Source organism: Trichosurus vulpecula, chromosome 5, assembly GCF_011100635.1.
Source record: "Trichosurus vulpecula isolate mTriVul1 chromosome 5, mTriVul1.pri, whole genome shotgun sequence".
Classification (NCBI taxonomy): domain Eukaryota; kingdom Metazoa; phylum Chordata; class Mammalia; order Diprotodontia; family Phalangeridae; genus Trichosurus; species Trichosurus vulpecula.
In genome coordinates this window covers 162,775,080-162,786,538 of record NC_050577.1, presented here as the reverse complement: position 1 = coordinate 162,786,538, position 11,459 = coordinate 162,775,080, and positions in this window count along the sequence as shown.

Here is an 11,459-nt window from a genome sequence, read left to right as displayed (position 1 = left end):
GATAAGGCTGAACCTGTGCTTCAGGAAAATCACTTTGAACGTTGAGTGGAGGGAGGGAGTATTTGTGGCAAGAAGGCCTACTATAAAACTACTACAGTACTTCAGGCATGAGGTGAAGAAGACCTGCACCAGAGGGATAATATTGTCAGAGGAGAGAAGGGGGCATATAGGACTAATGTTGCTAAAATAAAATTGACAGGACTGGGCCACAGATTTGATATGAGGTGATGATAGTGAAAAGCTGACGATGACACACAGATCTTTTCCTCCACCTTTGATCACTTTGAGGTATAGGCCTAGTGGCAGTAAATCTGGGGCAAAAGGTATACAGAAGTTAGAAACATTTTGGACATAGTTCTGAACTGCTTTCTCCAGTGTCTAGATCATTTCACAGTTCCAACAGCAGTGCATAACCATAACATTTTTTTCCCTCTGACAGCCCCTCCAAAATTTGTCATTTTCCTTCTTTCAACTTTACTAAAATCGGGGATACAAGGTGGCACCTCAGAGTTGCCTTAATTTGCATTTCTTTAATTGTTAGTGATTTGGAGCTTCTTTTCATATGGCTTTCAATAATTTGACTTTCCTTCAGGGAGAACCACTTATTCATATCCTTTTACCCCATATGTCATTTGAGGAATTCCTCTTTTCTTATCAGTTGAATCATTTCATCTTATTTCTTGGAAATAAAACCTTCCTACAAATCTTTTTCCCCAGTCAACTATTTATCTTCTAACCTTAACTGATTTGGATAGATACTTATATATACATACATACGTATGTATGTATGTATGTATGTATATATATATGCATGTGTATACATATATAGGGTGTTCCTAAAGTCTGGACACATAGGCACATATGCATATTTTCAAGAAATGAAATGACTGAAATTGTCAACAATGTTTTTGCTTAATTGGAATATTAACAAATAGCATCTTCAATATGATTTTCATCATTTTGATGCAAAGGTTGAAGCACTTTGCAAGATTCACCTGAACTCAATGCAATAACTCCACATTGGTGTCAATTTTAGCACATTCACTCTTGCAATATGAATATGAAATCATATGATGTTATGTGAAGTTGAAGATGTTGTTTGTTAATATTCCAATTAAATAAAATGTTGTTGAAAATTTCAATCATTTCATTTCTTGAAAATATGCATTTTTGCCTATGTGTCCAGACTTTAGGAACACCCTTTACACACACACACACACACACACACACACATACATATACATTACATATATACATACACACATATGTACTTATATGTTTAAACTTTTAAAATATCATTTAGTAAAAATGGGATTTTTAAAATTGTAGTTGTGCAGATACTATGTACATATAATTCCCACCTTGAGTTTCCAGATTAAAAAAATAAATAACAACAATGAAACTTCTGTATTTAGATCTCTTATAGTTGTTTTTACTCTTATATCTTCATATTACTTTGCTTAGTATTATGCTTATTTTGTACATATCTTTCTTCCTACTAGCAAGTAAGCATTTTGAGGGAAGGTATTATATTATATTTTTATGTTTAGAAACAGTTAATGCTTAATATATGTCAAATATATGAACAGCATTGAGATAATTAATTTTATAACTGCCAGAAAAAGTATTAATCAAGAAAGACATCTGAGGTACCTCCTAGCTCCATAATTTTTTACTCTGTGATGGAAAAATATGAATTTTTCAGTTATTGAATTGTATTTCCATCACTCAATGAATGCTTATGACAACAGAAATTTTTATTTTCATTATCGTTATTGTATAGGTGAAAGGATTTTTCGAATAATCATCTGGGGAGAATTTGTTTACAGTATCATTTTGAAACTTGAAATTCCAACATTTTGAAATATAATTGAAAATAAAAATGTGATGCAATGGAATAAATACTAGACCTAAAGATGGTGAGCTGTATCTTTCTGAACCTCAGCTTCCTAATTTATAAAGTTGGAATGATTCTTATACTCCTTAAAGTGTGTTTTAAGTATCAAAGGAGGTGACTGGTATCAGACTCATAGAAATGAGCTTTACACTTAAGAAATTTGATTTTTGAAGTTCACATCTCTAATCGACCTAGGACATTCAACAAGAAGTCATCTCTCTATGACAATAAAACTCTCAAACTTGATGAGAAGAAGCTCAAATGTAATTTTTAATTGTTCAAAACAGGCTTTTGGTCTGAATAGATGTCTATAATGGATCAACAAGTTTCAACAGTTACAGCTATATCCCACTCTGTTATACAAGTTTAGATAAAGCTAAAGTTACTGATTTGAACAAAGCTCCATTGAAGCACTAAATTTCAACTTTAGGTGTCTTTTTCCATAAGGTCTTTTTTGGGGGGGGAGGGGGGACTGTTTTCATTTTGATAATTAATTTGTGATTATATATAATACACACACACACACATGCACGCACACACACACGTGTGTGTGTGCGCGCGCGCGCGCGTGTGTGTGTGTGTGTGTGTGTGTGTGTGTGTGTGTGTTCTTGCAGAACTGTCTTTGTCTATGATGTAGTGGTAATCAGGGTGGGGACTTTTTGCTGTTGACTATTCTTCTATTAAGTACCTTTAATGGTTCTGGCCTTTGTTTGAATGGAGCTGGTAAAGTGGGATCTTGTCTTGGAATGTTTCTCAGCACCAAGACAATTAGGAGTCATTGATTGGAAACCCTGTACACAGTGGTAATAGGGATTAATTAACTTTCCCACAATCTAAATGGGACTTTTCACTGTTTTCTGTTTGAGTGCTTCTCAGCACTGAGGTAATCAAGCTCCCCAGGACCCTGGAATATGATAGGAGGTTGGTGTTTGACTTTTGGTGCTCACTCATGGAAGGAGTGTTGAGACTCTGGGCAAATCATTGTAACTGCCCCCTGGCATTGTTAACCCAGACCCATTGGTTCTTCTCTGGTAACTATGGATTGTGATTTGATTGGACAAGGTCTGTCTGTTGATGTTTGTAATTTCTGTTTGTATTTGCCCCGAATTTCTGGGGGCTGATCTTTTCCCCCAGAATTAAATGAATGATACATGTATGTTTGATTAAACTGAGATTGTTAACTCCTTAAAGTTGCTTTCCTTAGAAAAGCAGATCAGAGAATCTGTGTTGCCAGCCCTCTGTGTACTGGTTGTTATTGGTCTTACACAGTCACAGTAGCTGCTAGCCACGTCATTGTTATATATGATCCAGAGGTGGCAGTTATGATGTGAAATCCACTAAAAATGTATAGCCCTGGAGGTGAAACCAAGATGGTGGAATAAAAGCAGGGACTCACTTGAGCTCTCCTGCAAACTCCTCCAAATACCTGTAAAAATGACTCTAAACAAATTCTAGAGCAGCAGAAACCACAAAAAGACAGAGTGAAACAAATTTCAACCCAAGACAACCTGGATGGTCAATGGGAAAGGTCTGTTGTGCTGGGCTGGTAGAGTAACTCAGTCGCACATGGGCCATGCCAGCACAGAATGGGCCCCAGCAAACCCAGAGCAGGACTCAGGGGACTGAATCACTGGCAATTGAGGCAGTCTGAAGACTTTTCAAACAACAAATGCCAAAGACAACTTCGAAGGTCAGTGGGAAATATCTGTTCTACTTGGGTGAGAGAGGAGCACAGAGGGGTCCCTGGCCCCAGCATAGCCTTAGGGTGGCAGTGGTGGCAGCAGTGGTAGCTGCTTCCAGAGATCTCAGCCCACAGATGGTAAAGGAATCAAACAACTGATTAGAAGGAGAGTACAAGAATCTCTTTGGTTGCAGTAACGCAGAATTCTGTTGTAAAGCCCATACCTGCATAGGGGTCACAGTCCTTGGTGGCAGTCATGGGGTTGAGGAGGAGTGCTGGAATAGCAGAGCTTGTGGCAGCATTGGAGAGGGAACCCTTCTCAGAGTTCCAGGGCAGAAAAGAGTGCTTGTGGTCACTCACTGACCAAAGCATAGGCCAGGAGAGTAATAAACACCTCTCCTTTGATCATACCACCTTGGAAAAACTGAAAATTTACAGATCCCTAGAAGTATCTATGAAAACAGCTACAGAAAATCCCTGAAGTTTGAGACAGTACACCCTCCAGATTGGAAGCAGAGCCCCACCTTAACTAAGAGTTAAAAAGTCAAGAAATTGTCTGGGGAAATAAGCAAAGAGTGGGAAAAAATCAGACTCTAGAGTCTTACTTTGGTGACAAAGATCAAAACATACAATCAAACTTCTACATCCAAAGTCTCCAAGAAAGACATTAATTAGTCTCAGGCCATGGAAGAACTCAAAAAAAAGCATTTTGAAAATGAAATAAGAGAATTAGAGGAAAAAATGGGAAGAGAAATGAGAGTGATGCAAGAAAATAATGAAAAATGAATCAACAGCTTGCTAAAGGAGACCCCCCAAAAAACTATAGAAAATGTCACCTTAAAAAATAGACTAAAAATGCCAAAGCAAAAAAAGGCAATGAGGAGAAGAATGCCTTAAAAAGCAGAATCAGCCAAATGGAAAAGGAAGTCCAAAAGCTAAGTGAAGAAAATAATTCGTTAAAAATTAGAATGGAGCAAATGGAAGGTAATGATTCTATGAGAAATCAAGAAATTATAAAACAAAGCCAAATGGATGAAAAAAGTAGAAGACAATGTGAAATATCTCATTGGAAAATAAACTGACCTGGAAAATAGATACAGGAGAGAGAATTTAAAAATTGTTGGACTATCTGAAAACTATGATCCAAAAAAGAGCTGAGATATCATTTTTCAAGAAATTATCAAGAAAAACTGCCCTGATATTCTAGAACCAAAGGGTAGAAACTGAAAGAATCCACTGTTTACCTCCTGAAAGAGATCTCAAAAGGAAAAATATGAGGAATATTAAAGCCAAATTCCAGAGTTTCCAGGTCAAGGAGAAAATATTGCAAGCAGCCAGAAAGAAACAATTCATGTATTGTGGAAATATAATCAGGATAACACAAGATTTAGCAGCTTCTACCTTAAGAGATCAGAGGGCTTAGAATATAATATTCTAGGGGGAAAAGAAGCTAGATTAATACCAAGAATCACCTACCCAGCAAAACTGAGTGTAATCAATGAGTGGAAAAATTGATATTCAATGACAAAGAGGAATTCAATGCATACTTGAGAAGCAAGAGCTAAATAGAAAATTTGACTTCCAAATACAAGACTCAAGAGAAGTGTGAAAAGGTAAACAGAAAAGAGGAATAATTAGGGACTTATTAAAGTTTAACTGTTTACAATCCTACATGGAAAGATGGTATTTGTAACTCATGAGACCTTTCTTATTATTAGGGTAGTCAGGGGGAAATGTATAGAAAGAGGCCATAGGGTGAGTTCAATATGAAGGGGTAATATCTCAAAAATAAAATTAAGGGGTGAGAGGAATTTGGAGAAGGAAAAAGGGAGAGGTACAATGAAGTGAATTATCTCACATAAAAGAGGCAAGAAAAAGCTGTTATAACAGAAGGGAATAGGGGAGAGGTGAGAGTGAATGAGTGAACCTTACTTTCATTAGATTTGGCTTATGGAGGGAATAATATACACACTCTATTGGGTATGGAAATCAATCTTGCTCTACAGGAAAGTGCGGGAAAGGAATAAGAGGGGAGGGAGGTGGGTAACAGAAGGGAGATAAGATTGGGAGAGGGAATAATCAGAAGAAAACACTTTTGAGGAGGGACAGGGTGAAAGGAAAGAATAGTATAAATGGGGGGTGGGATAGGATGGAGGGAAATACAGTCTTCCACAACATGACTATTATGGAAGTGCTTTACATGACTACATTTATATATAACCTATATCAAATTCCTTTCCCTCTCAATGAGGGTAGGTGGCAAGGGAAGATGGGAGAAAATTTGGAACTCAAACTCTAAAAAAACAGATGTTAAAAATTGAAATAAGGTAAAAATTAGAAATTTTCAATTAGAAATAAGATACACAGGCAATGGGTATGGAAATCTATCTCAACCTGGAGGAAAATAAAAGGAGAAGGGGATAAGAGAAGGGGGGGGGTGGTGAGAGAAGGGAGGGCAGATTAGGAGAAGGTCTAATCAGAATACACACTGTCATAGGGTGGAGGGAAGGGAGAGATGGGGAGAAAATTTGGAACTCAAAATCTTGTGGAAGTGAATGTTGAAAACTAAATTGGAATATATATCTATACCTATATCTATATATCATATCTCTATCTCTATCTATCTATCTATCTATCTATCTATCTATCTATCTATCTATATCCCTTACTGGCTAAGAAAGAGTGGTGGATCAAGAGGATAGATTAGGTACACAATACATAGTAGTAAATGACCAGACTATTCTAGTTTTCAATAAATGCAAATAACCAGGCTTTGGGGACAATAAGTCACTATTTGACTAAAATTCCTGAGAAAACTTGAAAGAAAATTGGCAGAAAATAGGCATAGACCAACATCCCCCATTGTATAACATGATAAAGTCAAAATAGGTAAGTGATTTAGACACAAAGGATGACATGGTAAGCAATTTAGAGGAGTATGGAAAAATTTGCTGATCAGATCTATGGAAAGGAAAAAAAAATTAATGCCAAACAAATGATCAAGAATATTACAGGATTTGAAATGGACATTTTGATTACATTCAATTAAAAAGATTTTGCACAAATCAAACTAATGCAGCCAAGATTAGAAAGAAAGCAGAAAAATGTGTAATGTGTATGTGGGGGGTGGGGGAGGATTAAAGCGAATTTCTTTGATAAAGGTCTCATTTCTCAAATACATGTCAAATGTATAAGAATATGAGTCTTTCCCAAAATGATAAATGGTCAAAGACTATGAGTATGCAGTTTTCAGAAGAAATCAAAGCTATCTGTAGTAATTTGAAAAAAATGTTGTAAAATACTATGATTAGAGAAATGCAAATTAAAAGAACTCTGAGATACCACCTTATGCCTATCAGATTGGCTAATACAACAGAAAAGAAAAATCATAAATGTTGGAAGGAATATGGAAAGAATTGAGACACTAATGCATGGTTGGTGGAGTTATGAACTGGTTCAGTCATTCTGGTGAGCAAATTGGAACTATGCCTAATGTTGTATAAAATAGTACATACCCTTTAATCCAGCAGTACCACTACTAGGTCTGTATCCCAAAGAGATCGAAGACAGGGAAAAGGACCTATCTGTACAAAAATATTTCTAGCAAATTGTGTGTGTGTGTGTGTGTGTCTGGCAAAGGATTGGAAATTGGCATTTTGATTGAAGAGTGGCTGAACAAGTTGTGGTATATGACTGATGGAATACTACTGTGCTATGAAAAATAATGAGAAGGATACTTTCAGAAAAAAACTGGAAAGATTTATTTGACCTGATGGGAAATGAAGTGGGCAGAACAGGAGAACACTATATACAGTAACAGCAATATTACATGATGAACAACTATGAAGGTCTTAGCAACTGTCAGCAATACAATGATCCAAGACAATTCCAAAGGACTTATGATGAAAAATGCTATTTATCTCCAGAGAAAGAACTAATACAGTATGGATCAAAGCATACCTTTTTAAGGTTTCATTTTCTTTCTTTTCTTTCTTTCTTTCTTTCTTTCTTTCTTTCTTTCTTTCTTTCTTTCTTTCTTTCTTTCTTTCTTTCTTTCTTTCTTTCTTTTTCTTTCTTCCTTCCTTCCTTCCTTCCTTCCTTCCTTTCTTTCTTTCTTTCTTTCTTTCTTTCTTTCTTTCTTTCTTTCTTCCTTCCTTCCTTTCTTTCTTTCTGTCTTTCTGTCTTTCTTTCTGTCTTTCCATCTTTCCTTCCATCTTTCCTTCCTTTCTTTCCTTCCTTCCTTCCTTCTTTCTTTCTTTCTTTCTTTCTTTCTTTCTTTCTTTCTTTCTTTCTTTCTTTCCTTCTTTCTCTCTTGGTTCTGTGTTTTCTTTTGTAATGTGGCTAATATGGAAATATATTTTTTGTGGCTTCACATATATAATCTTCATCAATTTACTTGCCTTCTCACAGATATGGGACTAAGAGGGGGAAAGAAAAAAATGGAACTCAAAATATTGAAAAATGAATGTTAAAAATTACCTGTAACTGATTTAAAATAAAGTAAAATAAGAGTAAAAAATAAATGAATACAACTTTTCAAGATTGCTAATTACTATGCTACAATCTCTTACATGATCAACTCTGTATATTATTTAATTTCCACAATATTTTTCATTGTTTCTTACCCACTTGCCTTTTCTTCACTTACTCACCTAAAATAATCATTTTTAAAAATTATTTGTTCTTTGATTCATTCATTTCTAAAGATTAGATTATTGTTTCCAATTAAATTTTATTTCATTTTTCTAATTAACTTTTAATCTCTGCTTTTGTAGCATTTTATTAAATATAACTTTATAGCATTATTGTTTGCAAAGGGTATTCTATTTGTACTCTATGTAACCTATTTCTAATTTTCTTCATTTATTATGAGGTGTTTATGCCCTAAAACATGGTCTGTTTTTGTGATGGTGCCATGCACAGCTGAGAAAAAGGTATATACTTTTCTTTTCCCCTTCAGTTTTCTCCAGAGGTCTAAAATATCTAAATTTTCTAAGATTTTATTCATCTTCTGGAATTCTTTCTTATTTATTTTAGGGTTAGATTTAACTAGCTCTGAGAGGGCAAAATTTGAGGTTCCCCAATGCAAGAGTTTTACCCCACTTGCAATTTATTTAACTTTTTCCTTAACAATTTGGATGCTATACTATGATGAATATATATTTATTACTAATGTTACTTCATTGTCTGTGGTTCTTTTTTTCAAGATGTAATTTTCTTGCATATCTCCTTAATTAGGTCTCTCTTTTTTTTCTTTTGCTTTATCTGGGATCAGGATTGCTACCCCTGACTTTTTTACTTTATCTGTAACAATAGATTCTGTTTCAGCTCCTTTTATTAATTCTTTGTTGCTCTCTGTTTCAAATGTGGTTTTTGTAAACAATATATTATTGATTATTGGTTTCTAATCCATTCTGCTATCTACTTCCATTATATAGGTGAATTCCTCCTATTCACATTCACAGTTATGATTTCTGCCTATGCATATCTCTCCATCTTATTTTTTTTTCTTTTTAATCTTCTGTCTCCTTTAAAGTCTGTTTGGCTTCTGACTACTGCCTTCTTTTTTCTGCCTCCCACTTTGTCACCCTCCCTTTCTATTATCACCTTCCACTCCTACTTCTTTCTTGGGTAAGATAGGTTTCTATTACCAAATCAATATGTGCATATTTATATTTTTATATAATCTCCCTTTTTGAACCAGTATAGATGTGAGTGAAGTTACAGCATTGCCTGTTTCCATCCCCCAGCATTTCCCCTTTCATTGTAAAAGCTCTTGCTTGAACACTTTTATGTGAGAGAATTTTCCACATTTTTCCAGTGTAAAAGCTCTTATTAGATATGTGTCAACAGCAATATATAACTAATGATCAACTTCAGAGAAGAAGAATAAAATATATCTTGGGGTAAAGTATTATGGGAGAGAAAATAGACTGCTCATATGGTGAGAGTGAGGTGTTGAGACAGAGTGATGCACTAGTGTCTTGACAATGACAGGAGATAACAATGAGGGCTTCTAGCACCTTGTATGCATGCTCTATGATAAAATTATGGAATAAGATAAAACAAAAGTCATATACTGCCACTTTGAACAGAAGTTGGGGATACTGCTATTTCTCCTTCTTGTTCTTCTTGTTTTTTGTTCGTGCTTTTCTTGTTGTTTTCCTTGTTGTTCTGCTTCTTGTTCTTTTTCTTCTTTTTTTCTTTTCTTTCTCTCCTCCTCCTCTTCCTCCTCCTTCTCCTTCTCCTTCTCTTTCTTGCTCATCATATTTGGTCCCTCTCTTGCAGCACTGCATCCTTACATGTGGGTGCTCTGTATATACAATGTAATTTTGGTCATTTACATTTTCTGAGATATTTAAGGTTTGGGGGTTTATTTTTTTTACTTTTATTTTCATTTTTTCAAAAAGCTGGGACAATTTAGTTTTTGTTCTGTGCAATTTTCATTTATGATTTCTTGTAATGTAGCTCAGGGAAAAAAATGACAGCAGGCTTTAAAAAGGCCCCTTGTATTTCAAGTTCAGTTAATCGATCATGACTATAAACTCAAATCACTTTGGCTTTCATTGAAAGTCAATAATAGCCCCTGGCTCAAGCCTTTGTGTTCATTACTTAGGTTTTGATGTCTCAGAATTAGTGTAAATAGCAATTGTTTTCTGATATGACCAGAAACTTGGAGGGTCTTCTCCTCTCAGGTTGATATTTTTGTGATGGAAAGTCAGGCCATCTTCTGTCATAATTCTTGGCTAGTCCTTAGTCATTGACTAAGTATTGCCTCAGACAAACTGAGACCTAGGAAAGGTTTTGATTTAGAAAAACTTTGCATCCTGGGCCAATTACCATTCATCTTGACCATTGTCTTGCCACTGGATTTTGATGACTCTGGAGGAGAGAGTGAGGCCGAAGACTTTGTACAGCTCTGTGTCACTTAAATCCAATTTACTACCAAGGCAAGGTGTCATCCTCATGACATAATTGATCCTCTTTGAGAACAAAGGACAAATAACAATGACAATTCCTTTGTATCATGCTGTATCTTGTCTCAGATCCATTTCAGTATTGAATATTGGGGCTCTTTCCATTAAATTAAATATTGAACACATTTTTATCTTTGAAATGATCTATTATCATTTTTTCTTACATCCAAATGCAGATTGCAACCACTATGAAATTTAGTAGGTAGTTTTATGAATTCTTATATTTCAACATCATGGCCCTCTCTGAATTTAGCTAGACTGGTTTTTGAGTAATGAAAACAAGCATTTATTATAACTCTTTAGTATTTGCAAAGGACCTTACATGTGTTATCTCATTTATAGTGTTTTTCTCATTTCATACATGAGAAAATGAAGTTAAAGTGAAGTGGTTTCTTACTAGTAAGTGTCTGAGGTTGGATTTGAGCTTAGCTCTTCCTAACTCCATGTTTTATCCACTAATGCATTTAGCTACAAATTTTGGAAATATTTCTAGCTTCCACATAATTTCCAAAGATTGTAAATGAGTGGTATAGCCTTTAAGAACCCAGGGTCATTTCCCCAGCTGGTATCAAATAATAAGAGTAAGACATTATTGGAAGATTAGTACATATTACTACATTTAAAATTTAGAATATAATTTGTCTTCAAGTATTTCAAAAGTTAAATGCCTAGAATGGTCTCAAATGAAAACTGTAACAGAGAATGTGCTAATTTATGTACTAATAAAGCATAATCAGATAGCCTTCTGTATATTTACAGAAATAATGAAACAACATGAAACACTATACTGTAGGAATTAGAATATTTTCTAGTCCATGCTAAGAACACCTCTATAGTCTTGTAGTTCCACCTAATAGTACAGCCTCAGAGTTTTGTGTCATGAAAATTCACTATGTATATTGCT